The sequence below is a fragment of the Choloepus didactylus genome, chromosome 23 (genome assembly GCF_015220235.1).
Source record: "Choloepus didactylus isolate mChoDid1 chromosome 23, mChoDid1.pri, whole genome shotgun sequence".
Lineage (NCBI taxonomy): Eukaryota > Metazoa > Chordata > Mammalia > Pilosa > Megalonychidae > Choloepus > Choloepus didactylus.
This window is the reverse complement of record NC_051329.1, coordinates 20,840,220-20,854,630: the sequence shown is the minus strand read 5'-3', so window position 1 is coordinate 20,854,630 and position 14,411 is coordinate 20,840,220. Positions and strand designations below refer to the sequence as shown.

Below are 14,411 nucleotides of genomic sequence, written 5' to 3'. Positions count from 1 at the left end.
AAGTGACCTGAAGAAAAGGGACCCATGTGTTAAAGAGTAAGACTCACAGTGTGTCAGAAAAGATTGAAAAAGGAGCAAGAGATAACCAGGCTACGGGGGTGAAGGGGCCAGAGAGGGGAAGAACATTCCGGATGGTGGGGCAGTGTGTGCAGAGGGACTGCGCAGGGCCAGTGTGGCTGGAGACTGGGCAGGGGCCAGATCGCCAGGGCTGCAGGGACAGTGGAAAGGAACGCAGAGAGAAGCCGCTGAGAAGTTTGAGTTCAGTTCAGCCGCTTGTGACTGGGGCAACTCGGGGCAAGTTGATGAGCTTCTTGGACCCTGAGTTTTGTCTTCGGCAAAATTAGGCTGCTCATGTTACTGATCTCTCAGGGTTGAACAAAACAATGATTCTAAAATGCTGAGTACCGAACCTGGCACGAAGTAAGCACTAACAAACATTTGCTATTTGTATTTAGGTTTTAATCCTCAGGTAGATGCCTTGCATGTTATTTAGGTTTTATGTATTTTTTTTTTTTAATTGGAGAAGTTGTGGGGTTACAGAACAATCATGCATAAAACTCAGGATTCCCATATACCATCCTATTATTAACACTTTGCATTAGTGTGGTAGATTTGTTACAATTCATGGAAGAAAGTTTTATAATTGTGTATTAACTAGAGTGCGTCGTTTACAATAGGGTTCACTGTGTTGTACAGTTCTGATTTTTAAAAAATTTTTGTTCTAGTAATATATATATATGCTACCTAAAATTTCCCCTTTTAACCACATTCACATATATAATTCAGTGCTGTTAATTACATTCACAGTGTTGTTCTGCCATCACCACCATCCATGATCAAAATGTTACAGTCAACCCAAATAGAAACTGTACTTTTTAAGCCTTCACTCCCTATTCCCTAACCCCACCCTGTCCCCTGGTAACCTATATTCTAGATTTTGACTCTTTGAGTTTGCTTATTCTAAATATTTCATATCAGTGAGATGATACAATATTTGTCCTTCTGTGTCTGGCTTATTTCACTCAACATGATGTCTTCTTGGTTCATTCATGTTGTCACATTTATCAGAATTTCATTCCTTTTTATGGCTGAATAATATTCCATGATATGTTTCGACCACATTTTGTTTATCCATTCATCAGTTATTGACACTTGAGTTGGTTCCATCTTTTGGCAATTGTGAATAATAGCACTATGAACATTGGTGTACAAGTATCTGGTCAAGTCTCTGCTTTCAATTCTTCTGGGTGTCTACATAGAAGCAGGTTTGCTGGGTCATATGGCAATTCTATACTTAGCTTCTTGAGGAACCGCCAAACTGTCTTCCACAGTGGCTGCCCCATTTTATGTTCCCGCCAGTTGTTTTGTTCAAATCAGGACCCAAGAAAGGTCCTCTCAAGTCTCTTCCCCTCTGTCATACCCCCCTACCCCCTTTATTAAGATGCTTCTTGTTGAAGAAATTTGGCCATTTATCCCATAGAATTTTCCACATCCTGGATTTGGCTGATTATATCTTCCAAGTGTCCTTTTAACTTGGTCCTCTGTCCCTGTAAATAAGTACTTAAGTCTAGAGGCATGAATCAATTAAGGTGCAAATCTTTGGCAAGATAACCTCAAATGGTATTGCTGAGGGCTTTCTATGGCTTCACATCAAGAACACAATGTTGGGTTGTACCAATTTTAGTGATGTTGACTTATCGGTGAGTTTGGGTAGATCATCCTGACCCTCTCTTGTTAAATTCCCCATCGACCTTTCACCAAATGGTTTCACAGGCCATTGATTGGAGCCTGAATCATTATTTCATTACTAGTTGCAAATGGTGATTTTCTTGCCTTTGCATTTATTAGCTGTGATTAGTCTATAAAGTACTATTTTCATCAACCGCTTAGTTACCTTGAAATACCGTGAAAGATTTGTTTTTTTTTTTGGTAAGTCAGTTTTCTGAGCTATGAACAGTGGGCTAGCAATCTCCAAAGGGGTTCATGATGTGATGATGGTTTTTGTTTTGAGTAATAAAACCTCAAGATTAAGGTGTTACAATCTGTTCCAGTCATTATTTTATCCTTTCTTTAGCAGGGCAAGCCCCTTCAGGTTCTTTACTTGTAGGCAGAACAATATATCTCAAGAGCTCATCATATACTTGATACAAAAGCAAAATAGTGGCACAGAATCAAAGGATCTAGATTCAAGTTTTGGCATCACCATCGGCCAAGAAACTCTTCAACGTGGTTTATGTTATTCTGCCCCAGCCCTAGATCCAGCTATTTCTCAAAGGAATCCTGGTTCCTTTTAGCGGAAAATGTCCTTCAAAACCATGAGCAGGGCACAAGGGGTATTCATGAGATTTTTACAAGATCCCTTTGGCTGCTGTGTTGGATAATGGATTGGAGGGACAAGACCAGAATCAGGGAGATGGGTTAGGAAGTTTGTGGTTTGTGCAAAGATCCAAGTGAGAGATGATAGTGGCTTGCACATGATCTTAGGTAAAGCATTTAGCATAATGCCTGACATATCGTGGAGAGCACTGTAAATGTTGTAATGCTTTCAGTCATTATTTGTTTTATATGATTTCATTCAAGCCTCACCAGAACTCTCTGAGGAAAACATTCTTATCTTCATTGGATGCATGAGGAAACCAAGGCTCAGAGAGACAAAGAAACTTTTCATGGTCACACAAAATGTAAAAAGCAGAAACAGAATTTGAATCCTGCACCCCCAGACTCCTTGCTCTGATCAATACATACTCTGTGTTGCCCGCGGGATTCTTGGTTTCAAATTCAGAAATGGCTTAGCCTAGTTTTCGGCATGTAACTTCATCAGTCAGCGGAGCTGGCCTGTTTACACTTCGTCATATTGTAAACTGGGATTCCGGCTGGGGTCCTGAGTGCCAGGCCATCCTCCAGCCCCCTCCTCCTGCCCCTTAAAGTGCCTTGTCGTTGCACTTCAGCAAGATGAAGTGACCTGCAAAACTGCTATTCCTGCCCTCTAGCTGCGCAGACTCCAAGCTCTTCTAAGTACATGTGCTCAAGATTTAGTCCTTCCAGGAGACCTGTGAGGTTGGCGTTATTAAAACATGGAAAACTGAAGTTCAAAGCTTCGAATAACATAAACCACGTTGAAGAGTTTGTTGGCCGGTGATGATGCCAAAACTTGAACCCAGATCCTTTGATTCTGTGCCTAGAGCTTATTTTGCTTTTGTTTCTGGAAGGAAGAGGAGGAAAGGGGCCAGATGGAAGAGAGGTTGCTTATTTTTAGGAAAGCAAATCACCTCCGGGGTTCAATCAATTCCCCCCAATATTGAATCCGTATTTCCCAAGCTGGTGGAAAGCGCTGGGATGGTGTTGACAGAGACCAGTTCTCCCCAGAGGGTGAGGGTATGGCTCAAAGTGGGGAAAAGGCAGCTGGGCCTCTGCTTTGGGGACCCACCTGGGATGGACAGACCGATCCCCGTGTACATATGAGCAGCCTCAGGTCTTCTTGAGACCCCGCCACCTCCCTAGAGTTTCTCCCCTGCCTTTCAGCCTAGATGCTTCCACAGAAGTGCCCCAGGGCTGGCCTGGGTGGAGGCCCTCAGCCAGCAGGGCCGGGGGAGTCGGTGGATGAGGTGCCCATTGTGTAACAGCTTGGCGTCAGGGAAAAGCATTGCCTAAAATCCTGCGTCTCCCAAGCACCGGACAGCCTCTGCCCTGAATAACAACCTACTTGAGAAGAAGAACTCAGTCAACATGGCAGCTACTACTGGTTGCGTGCTTAATTTATGCCAGGCTAAGTAGCCTACCCTCATTAGCTCATTCGATCTCCCCAGCTGGCTGGTGAGGTCGGCACTGTTATTATTCCTATTTTACAGATGGGGAAACTGAGGCTCATGGTAACTCATTTGCCCAGGGTCACACTGCCTGTAGGTGGAGGAGCCAATTCTCGTGTGGGCAGTTAGACTGCAGACTCTGGGTCCTCAGCTCTTGTGCCACAGCTCTCAGTTTCTCTAAGAAAAACATATGAATTCCTTAATGCATCTCACAACCTAGCCAGGCCTGTCTGGTACCCCACCCCTCTCCCTATCCTTTTCTCAGCGCCAGGCAGACTCGCCTTGCTCGGGTTCCTGGAGAGTGCTGGGCTCCTTGCTACTTCTGGGCTTCTGTGCATTCTCTTCCCTCTTCCAGGACTTCTTTTCTTCCACCTTCCTGCCCCAGCCCGTTAGCCTAGCTAAGTCACTCTCCTTCCCGTCTCAGCTTTCGGAAAGCCTTGCCTAACCTTTCTGACCAAATCAGTGTCCCCGGTCACGGGCTCTTTGTGTGGCTCACCACGTGCTTCTGCTTCCTGGCGACTTTCCCGGTCTGTGATTTTATTTGCTTCCCAGTGAGATTGCAAATTCCGTGAAGACAGGGCCACTCCTGTCCCATGTGCTCCGCAGCTGCAGCAACCAGCAAGCAGCACCGTGCCTGGCAGGTGCTCGGGAAATATCTGTTGATGCACAAGCGAATGGGGGAAGAAGGCAACTTCACTGCACAACAGAAAGAGAGGGGAAGCAGGATAGAATTCCATCTGTGAAGGTGGCCTCGGCCCAGGACCTTGAAAGAGAGTCAGACAGTCGACTTCAGCAGTTTCTACAGGGATGATTCAAGAGAGGCACTAAACAGAAAAGATGGACTCCAAAGCCTTTGAAACAGCAGAGCAAGTTTTCCATCTGTAGTGGGCAACTTATTCCTCTTATGTTCCTCCAAGGCAAGGGACTGGATGGGTCTGGAACAATTCTGGCCAGTTTTGCCTGGGCTGGGGGATCAGCCATATCAAAAGTTCGGTTTGGATCAAGAGATGTTAACCGAACAGCTGCAGTTTGTTGGGCAGTTTGTTCAGTCCTCCCAGAGGACTCTTGACTGCTGGCTTCTGCTGGGAAACTTGATAATCTGAGCCTTTTCCTGATGGGGGGAGAAGCTTAAATTCACAACATTTTCTCAAATGTCTTTTTCTCCCTGGAGTTGTTCCAAAATCAGTGGCCCCTAAGGCTCTGCTCTAGGATAAAGTGGTTTGGGATTTAGCACAAAAGCCTAGAGATGTGGTTATTTTATGTTTACTCTGGCAGTATTTGCTGGGATTTTGTAAAGACTTAGATACCTGATACAGATCAGTTGGGCTTGGTCTTGTCTTTTCCAGGTTTCTGGACCCACCAATCGAAGAAGGTAGCCAGTCAATTAATCCATGGCATCAACAGCCTTTTCACCTCCACCTGTTACAGATATGAGCTTTGGAGTCAGGCAGACATGGTGGAATGCAGTTTACTTCCAAGCTGTGTGGCTTTGGACAAGTCACTCTACCTCTCTGGGTTCTGGGTGTTCCTCTATGAAATGGGATAATAATATTTTTAGGGCCGCCGTGAGGATTAAACAAGATCCTGAATGCAAGACGCTTGTTATAATGGAAGCCGTTGTTGGTGCAAATTATTATCGAGCACCTCACCTGGCGTTTGTAGTCGGGTGTAACGGAGAACAGAGTTTCTCCTTGTGATTCTTTTGCTCTCCTCGATCATTTGTTTATCTGGGGCAAGGGAAGGTGACATCACACTGGCGCCCTCAGTCATGGTTGCAGAGAAAGGCCAGGTCCTTGGATTACACAAGGGTGTGTGGTGTCTCAGGTCTTAGAGTTTGTAAGGAGGGCATGCTGCTCTCCATTGTCACCTGAAAGTTGTCACACATCTTCGGATGCAGAAATCTTAAAGGAAACAAACGGTTATCTTCTCAAGAGCACTAATTTGCTAATTGCTGCCCTAGTTTAGTAACTTGAGCCAGCGTTTCCATCTTTAGCCATTAGGGTTACGGATGCACTGTCTGGTTTACTGCCAGGAGCAAGGTCTTCTTGGGATGTCCCACCACCTTGGCAATCTAGTGAACTCCTGTTCAGCCTTCAGAGGCCTAGAGCAGATGTCCCCTTCTCCCATCTCCATCCCTGGAAGGAGTCTGAACTGCCTTTCAGCTGTGGCTTTTCCTGATTCCAGGATTCTAGTGGTTAGGCCTTGATTCAAAAGGCTTTTTAAAAAATTGGGACAGAATCTCTTGTGTTCCCCCAAAGGTCTTAGAGTTTTGTTGCTTATTTCTGTTGATGAAAGAAATAACCAGGGGACTTGCTATAAAGGCAAGAATGAGGTTTTATTGAGGAAAAGCAATATGCATGTGGAGCAGTTGCAGAATGGAGGCCTGCTCAGAGAGTTGCAGTTTGAGGATGGTTTATATGGCCCCTCTGGGAGAGGAGGGAGGAGAGAGAAGAAAGCAGCGCGGAATGTCTTTGGGCGAACGGTTGGTTAATCAGTAAGCCCCAGGAGCACTGTTTGGGCAAAATCTGGGCCATCTGATGAATGTCAGGAGACTCTCCGTCACCAACTTGGACTTGTTTTTCTCAGGGGCAGAGGTCTCTGTTGCCATCGCAAAGGATCACTGATATGTCAACTCAGCTAGCCTCCTTTTCTTCATAGTTCCCTGGATAAAGCAGAAGCTCAAGCAAATCAAGATGATTAGTATAGTCATTAGTCTTTCCATTTTCACAGTTCTTTGTTGCATTTAGTTCCTTAGGCATAGGTGCACAGATTGAAAACAAGCCCACAGTTCTAAGAAATCAAGCAGTATATCCAATAGTCACTTCTTTTTTTTTTTTTTTTAAAGACTTTATTTTTTAAAGCAGTTGTAGATTTATGGAAAAATTATGCAGAAAGTACAGAGTTTCCACATACCCACCTCTGCCGCACAGTTTTCCGTTACTATCATTTTGCATTAGTGTTGTACAATTGTTACAATTGATGAACCAATATTATTAGAATTATATTATTAACTAAAGTCCCTAGTTTACATTAGGGTTTACTCTTCTTGTTGTAAGAGCTAGGTTTTTTGTTTTTTGTTTTTTGTTTTTTCTTTATTTTTATTATGGTTATATATATACAACATAAAATTTCCCATTTAATCACTTTCAAATATACGAATCAGTAGTTTAATTACATTCACCAGGTTGTGCTATCATCAATCACCATCCATTACCAAAACTTTTCCATCACCCTAAGCACACTATGCAGTAACAGCCCATGCCCTCTCCTCCCGTCTCATCTCTGGTAACCTCTAGTCTACTCTCTGTCTCTGTGAAGTTTCTTATTCTAGATATTTCATATAAGTGGAGTCATACAGTAGCTGTCCTTTTGTGTCTTGGCTTTTTTCACTCGACATGATGTTGTCAAGGTTCATCCATGTTGTAGCATGTCTCAGAACTTCATTCCTTTTTACATATTATATGAATATGCCACCTTTTGTTTATCTGTTCACCCACTGATGGATACTTGGGTTGTTTCCACCTTTTGGCTATTGTGAATAATGCTGCTAAAACATCGGTGTGCAAATATCTGCCCCTGCTTTCAATTCTTTGGGGTATATACCTGGAAGTGGGATTGTGGGGTCGTATGGTAATTCTATACTTAACTTTCTGAGGAGCTTTCCATAGTGACTGCACCAATTTTCCATTCCCACCAACGATGCACAAACGTTCCACATCCTTGTCAACACTTGCTATCTTCGGTGTTTTTAAATAACAGCCGTCCTAGTGGGTGTGAAATGATATTTCATTGTGGTTTTGCAACAATTGCTTCTTGGGTCTCCTGACTTGGGACCTTCAGCAGGGTTTATAGAAGGAATTTCTGCTCATTGACTGAGAGGGCAAAGGATTAGGAGCAAGGGCTACGGAGCGAAACCTCCTGGGTCCTACAAGTGTGTGCTTGAGGAGTGTCCGAACCCTTCTGAGCCTCAGTTTCTCCTCCTTTAAAAAAAGGTAGTGAGTGATACGTCTTGCAGAGAGATGTGGGAGAAGTTAATAAGATCAGTAACTGTAAAGCACTCGGCAGCGTGGCCGTCCTTGACTCAATGCTCAATAAATACTAATGACACCAGAAAATACTCCATGACATTTTAGGAATCACTTCCTATTCCTTAAAACACTCCCTAACATCTCTTTCCTTTCTTTTTTCAACCCTTGTGTTGGCATTTAAAAAAAAAATCCTCCCTCTCTCCAAATATCCTGAGAATTATCCTCCCACCCCCTCTCCCATGTTCACACACACACACACACACACACACACACACACACACAGGCAAACTCCTTGGAAGTGTCCCCATTGGATCAGGGAAGGGATAAGAAGTTAATTCAGCTGCTGAAGACCCCAAGCCATCTCCCCTTCAGAAAAGCACCTGTCCTTGCAGTGTAACCCTCCCGCACCCTCTACTCCCCAAGCGACTTGTGGCCAGGAAGTCTGAGGAAATGGGAGCAAGTCTTGGGACTGTCCCTGAGGTGGGGATCTGCCTGTCCCTTCTGCCTGGCAGATCCTCAGGGTCTGATCCTCCTGCCTGGCCCGTGGCAGACTGGTCATTAGCCAAATGTGAGTCCACTTCTGTTTATCTGCGCAGGAAGAGGGTCATAGGGGAAAGAACACGCCAGGCCCTCTGCCTCTTCCTTTCTGTTTTGGTGTACCTCGAAGGGGAAGGAAGGTTTGTGCTCATTTAGTGTTGAGTGAGTAAATGACTCTCAGTTGATCCTTGCAATCATACTATGAGGTGAGCAGTGAGTGAGGTTGGGTTTTCTTTTTTTCTACTTCAGTTTTATTGAGATATATTCACATATCCTACAGTCATCCACCATATACCATCAGATGTTCACAGTACCATTGTATAGTTGTGCATTCATCACCAAAATCAATTTTTGAACATTTTCATTATTCCAAAAAAAATTTTAAATAAGAATAAAAATACAAGTAAAGAACACCCAAAACATCCCGTCCCCACCCCATCCCTCTATTATTCATTTAATTTTTGTTCTACCCATCTGTCCATACACTGGATAAAAGGAGTGTGAGCCACAAGGTTTTCACAATCACACAGTCACTCCGTGTAGGCTACATAATTATACAATCGTCTTCAAGAATCAAGGCTAAAGGGTTGCGGTTCAACAGTTTCATATATTTCCTTCTAGCTATTCTAATACACTAAAACCTAAAAAGGGATATTTATATAAGGCATAAGAGTAACCTCCAGAATGTCCTCTTGACTCCATTTGAAATCTCTCAGCCACTGTAACTTTATTTTGTTTCATTTCTCTCCCCTCTTTTGGTCAAGAAGATGTTCTCAATCCCACGATGCCAGGTCCAGGCTCATCCCCGGGAGTCACATCCATGTTGCCAGGGAGATTTCCACCCCTGGGAGTCACGTCCCACGTAGAGGGGAGGGCAGTGAGTTCACCTGCTGCGTGGGCTTAGAGAGAGAGACAGAGGCTGAGGTTGGGTTTTTTTCCCCTTCCTTTTCTAGATGAGGAACATGAGGTTCAGAGACAGGATGTGATTTGTCCAAGATGACATCCCGCCTGCAGCTCTCAGTGTAGGAGCCGGCCGGTGGCAGCAGCTCCCACGTGGGCAGCTGCCTGGGTCATCTCTGTGGAATCCTTATTGCCCTCATCCTCACTCGGCACGTGAGAAACCTGAAGCTCAGAGAGGGCATTTAACTTGCCCAAGGCTTCCCCAGCTAGCGAGTGGCAGTGCTGCAATATGAAACCCAGGGCGGTGTCCAGGGGACCGAACAACATGCCCAGGGATGGTTGACTTGGCTGTAAATAATGCCTCTGTGCTGCTAACTTCCCACGTGGGCTCCAGGCCTCCACTTGCTTGTCTGTAGGACAAGAACACCGGACCTGACATTCTCCGTTTCTCCTAGCCTGGGCTGTAGGGTGGAGCAGGCAGCTTTCTGAGAAATGTGCCCCAACCTGCGACACCCCGAATCTCCCGGGCTGGGCTGCAGGGTGAGTGTCCACCAGTCACGTTTTAATACCCTGGCAGCCACACCTGGCTTGCTCTGAATTTGCAAAAGGCCCTTGCGCCACTGCCTGGCCACGGCGGGGTATATAGCCACCCACTCTTTGTCTTCAATACTTCTGCTTTTCTTTCCGCCGTGCCCAGCTTGGCCAAATCTGAGTGATACGGAGACTTGTTCCTCACCCCCTTCCTAGGCAGGTCTGCCTTCCTTCCATTCTCCCAACTCCAGGGGGATGTGGTTGTGAGAATGTTTAATACACACCCCAGAGATGCAGAGCTGGGCAAGAGGGCGATGGCGTGAGCAGCGAAGTACAGGGATGTGTCAAGCCCAAAGGAGATGGCCCCATGGGCTTTGTGAATGACTTAAATTTGCAGGGGCCAGATAAGGGCGTGCTGCGGATCAGACTTTGGGGAAAATTCATCCGTCTGCCACTGGCTGATCCAAACCCCTCCCCATGGCCTGATGCTTGACACCAGCCTCTTGCTGAAAGGTGACACTCTGCCAGCCAGGTTCCCTTAGTCACTCTCTGGGTGCCTGTCAGACCTGCAGGAGCCTGGAGCCTGTGACCTGGTCCCCAGTTACGGTAAGTGGCAGCAACTGCTCAGGAGTTCATCTTGGTAGGAAGAATATCCCAAGTGTGGAAGGAGATTGCCGATTGAATGTTGACATTCTCCCTCAAAGACCCGGACAGGTATGGGGTGGGGTCGTGGCAAGAAAACAAACGTGTGACCTCCTCCCCACCCAGCTCCCCCATGCCCCCCACCACCCTCGATTGGTTGCCACCAGCACCTGTTGGAGCTGAGCGTTTCTTCCTTCACTATGCAACAGCTCTGGCACCTGGCAGCTGTTGCTTGGGTTCACAGTCGCAAGAAATAAAAATAGCCTTTGGTCCGTTTTCAGGTCAGCGGGGTTGTTGCGGTGAAGGGCGACAGCCTGGCTGGCATGGTGCACCGAGAGGTCCACTGGAAGGCCTCCCCCTGGCCTTTGCTGCTCAGGAATCAAACCACATGAGCTGTGCTCAGTCTAGACCCCAGCAGGCATCTGGCATTATTTTTCACCTTTGCCCTGTTGCTCCGTCTTAAAGGCACACCATTAGGTGTCTGGTTATAGGCTGGTACTCGTGGTAATACCCACTGCCTTATGGACTGTATTTGCATCCAGTAGGGGTGATGGGGCAGAGGGAAAGGTGTGGGCAGTGGGCTTGGATTTGAGAGAGTGGAAGGTCCTGGGCCTCTCTGAGCTGCCGTTGGCCGAACTGTAAAATGGAAATAAATAATGACTATCACAGTAATAATATCCATAGAGTTATTCTGAGGATTTGGAGGGGGTAGGGGTGGTGAGGAGTCTTGTAACCTTGAAAGCACCCTGCATACGTGGCGGTTTCTGCGTGTGTAACTGCCTTATATGTAGGTATATTATTTGAAGTGCAACTGTGAGGCAGGTAAATGGAGCAGCAATTAGCGTTCCCATTTTATAGATGAGGAAACTGAGGCTCAGAGAGTTTCTTAGCAGCCTTTTCAAACAGTTTCCCCATTTGTCCCAATGTACTCAGGGAAAGTTCTCATGGGCTGGCCTTCAGGTCTGGCTCACATCCCCAGGGGCCTCCCAGTCTGCTGAGGGACACAGACAAGGGAACAGCTTGTTTCCACGTGGTACGGTCTCCCCACTGGCTCACCATGCTGGGGTTGGCTGCACACGGGAGCTGAATTGTGAAAGCGCTTGGCCAAGTGTGGCCACTAGAGAGGGTGAGGGGGGCGTAGCCTGTAACAGGGGTTCAGTTCTAGAAGGTCTAGAAGAGCCGGTACAAGATGTAACTGATTGGAGGCCCTAGGGAAGCTGGGACAGCTTTGGCAATACTTTTGGAAATGCCCTCTGCCAGTCGCTGGTTTTCTATTTTTTTCCCAGAGGGCATGAGTGAGCCAGCTATTCTGGGACTCTGACCCTGTTCACTCACACTTTTTTTTTTTTTTTAATTCAGTTTTATTGAGATATATTCACATACCATACAATCATCCATGGTGTACAATCAGCTGTTCACAGTACCATCATGTATAGTCATGCATTCATCACCCCAATCATTTTCCTTACACCAGAAAGAATCAGAATCAGAATAAAAATAAATAAATAAAAAAGGACACCGAAATCATCCCCCCATCCCACCCTATTTTTCATTTAGTTTTTGTCCCTATTTTTTCTACTCATCCATCCATACACTAGACAAAGGGAGTGCGATCCACAAGGTTTTCACAATCACACTGTCACCCCTTGTAATCTACATTGTTATACAATCATCTTCAAGAGTCAAGGCTACTGGGTTGGAGTTTGGTAGTTTCAGGTATTTACTTCTAGCTATTACAATACATTAAAACCTAAAAAGTGTTATCTACAGTAGATTGTACACCGTGGATGATTGTATGGTATGTGAATATATCTCAATAAAACTGAATTTTAAAAAAAAGTGTTATCTATTTAGTGCATAAGAATGTCCACCAGAGTGACCTCTCAACTGTATTTGGAATCTCTCAGCCACTGAAGTTTTATTTCGTTTTATTTCCCATCCCCCTTTTCATCAAGAAGATGTTCTCAATCCCACGATGTCAGGTCCAGATTCATCCCCAGGAGTCATATCCTGCTTTGCCAGGGAGATTCACACCCCTGGGAGTCAGGTCCCACGTAGTGGGGAGGGCAGTGAGATCACCTGCCGAATTGGCTTAGCTATAGAGAGAGGCCACATCTGAGTAAAAAAGAGGCACTTGGGGAGACTCTCAGGCACAATTATATAGCTCACACTTTTAAAGTTTTTTTTTAAGGACTAACTGTGCAAATGATGAGTAAGAAATAGACCCTGACTTCCAGAAGCTTGCAACTCACCATCTGGAGGCAGGAGGGGTGAGTAGACATACGCATTAAGAGCAGGGGTTTCAACCGGGGTGGTTTTACCCCCCAGGGGACATTGGACAATGACTGGAGACATTTTTGGTTGTCACAGCTGGGAATGTCACTGACATCCGGTGGGTGGAGGCCAGGGAGGCAGCTCCACATCCTACAGTGTACACGACGACCCCCACCACAGAGGATTCTCTGGCTCTGAATACCGACAGTGCAATGGTTAAGAAACCCTTGGGACTCAGAAAGACCTGAGTTTGAGTGTTCCACTTATGTGTTGTGTGCCTGTGGCAAGTGACTCACCTCTCTGAGCCTCGGGTTCCTTATCTATCATGTGAGGTGAGCCATAGTTCTTGCTTTATAGCAGGTTGACAGGGTGGAGTTCCTCAAGAGCTGACTGGGAGAGAAGTCACACGCTTCACCCTCCACAGCAGCGGCCACAAATCCTGTAACTTCTGGGGACCGGCTGGTAACCTAAATGAGTGCAACGGGTGGGGGTAAGCGATAGGGAGTGGTGGAGACTGTGGTGAACAGGAGCCCCCTACTCTGTTAAATGCTGTCCTCTGTGAAATGCAGTGGAAAAGGCTATGTTCAGCCAAGGGCACTGACTCTTCTTTAAAGACAAATTCGATGATCTTTGGAGACAAAAAAAACCCTGACCCTAGAAACTACCCTTGCCAACAGTTTGGCAAATTGTGTTGCCGAAAGTGTACAGGAAGTACTTAAATCATTAGTTTTGGGAATTATTGAGGAATGTTCCACTCCCCTTAAGAATATTGTATTGAAATTGAAAAATAGTCTTTTTTTATATCAAACTGACAAACTTGAGCTTTGTGGTCCTGCTTTTTTAATGTTTCCACCATATAATTATGGCAAAATTGGTTCAGAAATTTCAACATGTTCAGGTCCCTTCTTGTTCCTTTTTTAATCATATCTTTTATTGTGGAATATAACATATATACAAAGACGTGATAACTTTCCGAGTGCAATTTAACAAGTAGTTAGAGAGCAAATTTCAAAGAATGTTATGGGTTACAGTTCCACAGTTTCAGTTATTTCCTTATTGTGACATATAACATATATGCAAAAAGATAATAACTTTCGAAGTACGATTTAACAAGTAGTTATATAGGAAATTTCCAAAAATGTTATGAGTTATAGTACTATAGTTTCAGTTATTTCTTATTGTGAAATATTACATGTTACAAAAAGGTTATGACTTTCAGATTGCAATTTAACAAGTAGCTATAGAGAAAATTTCAAAGAATGTGATGGGTTACAGTTCCTCTTTCCTGATCTTCAGGGATGTCTGGACAGTGACCACCCTAACTTGCTCATGTTGAAAAGGGGTGTCGACATTATGGGAAAAGGGGACACATCTGGTTGATGTTCTTGAAGAGGCTTTTGCCTCTGGATTTTGGAACTTAGTTGGCATAGGAGTTCTGTGGAGGATTTAAGTTCCTAGAGAATAAACTTAGTGAGTGAAACTTTTGTAGATAGGGATCCAGGTATTCTTTAGAGTTTTGGGGACTACTATTGACTTGAGCTTATTACACTGTGGTCATTTGGCATATCTAGCTGAAGCTTGCATAGGAGTAACTTCCATGACAGCCTCTCAACTCTATTTGAATTCTCTTAGCCACTGAAACCTTATTTTGTTGCCTTTCTATTCCCCCCTTTAGTCAAAAAAGCATTTTCAA

At 45.1% G+C, this 14,411-nt stretch overlaps 1 protein-coding gene across 4 annotated transcripts in view; it reads left to right on the top strand.

Annotated features, from left to right (window-relative positions):
• The window catches only part of ACACB (acetyl-CoA carboxylase beta), a 166,513-nt gene that overhangs the window by 8,142 nt on the left and 143,960 nt on the right, over window positions 1-14,411 (top strand). The window contains exon 1 of one of the 4 annotated variants that reach the window (XM_037816973.1): window positions 10,350-10,408. The exons of the other annotated variants lie outside the window; for them this stretch is intronic. The gene's annotated coding sequence lies outside the window, so the exon portion shown is untranslated. Of the gene's footprint in view, window positions 1-10,349; window positions 10,409-14,411 lie in introns of those variants that run through there. 4 annotated transcript variants of the gene reach the window in all.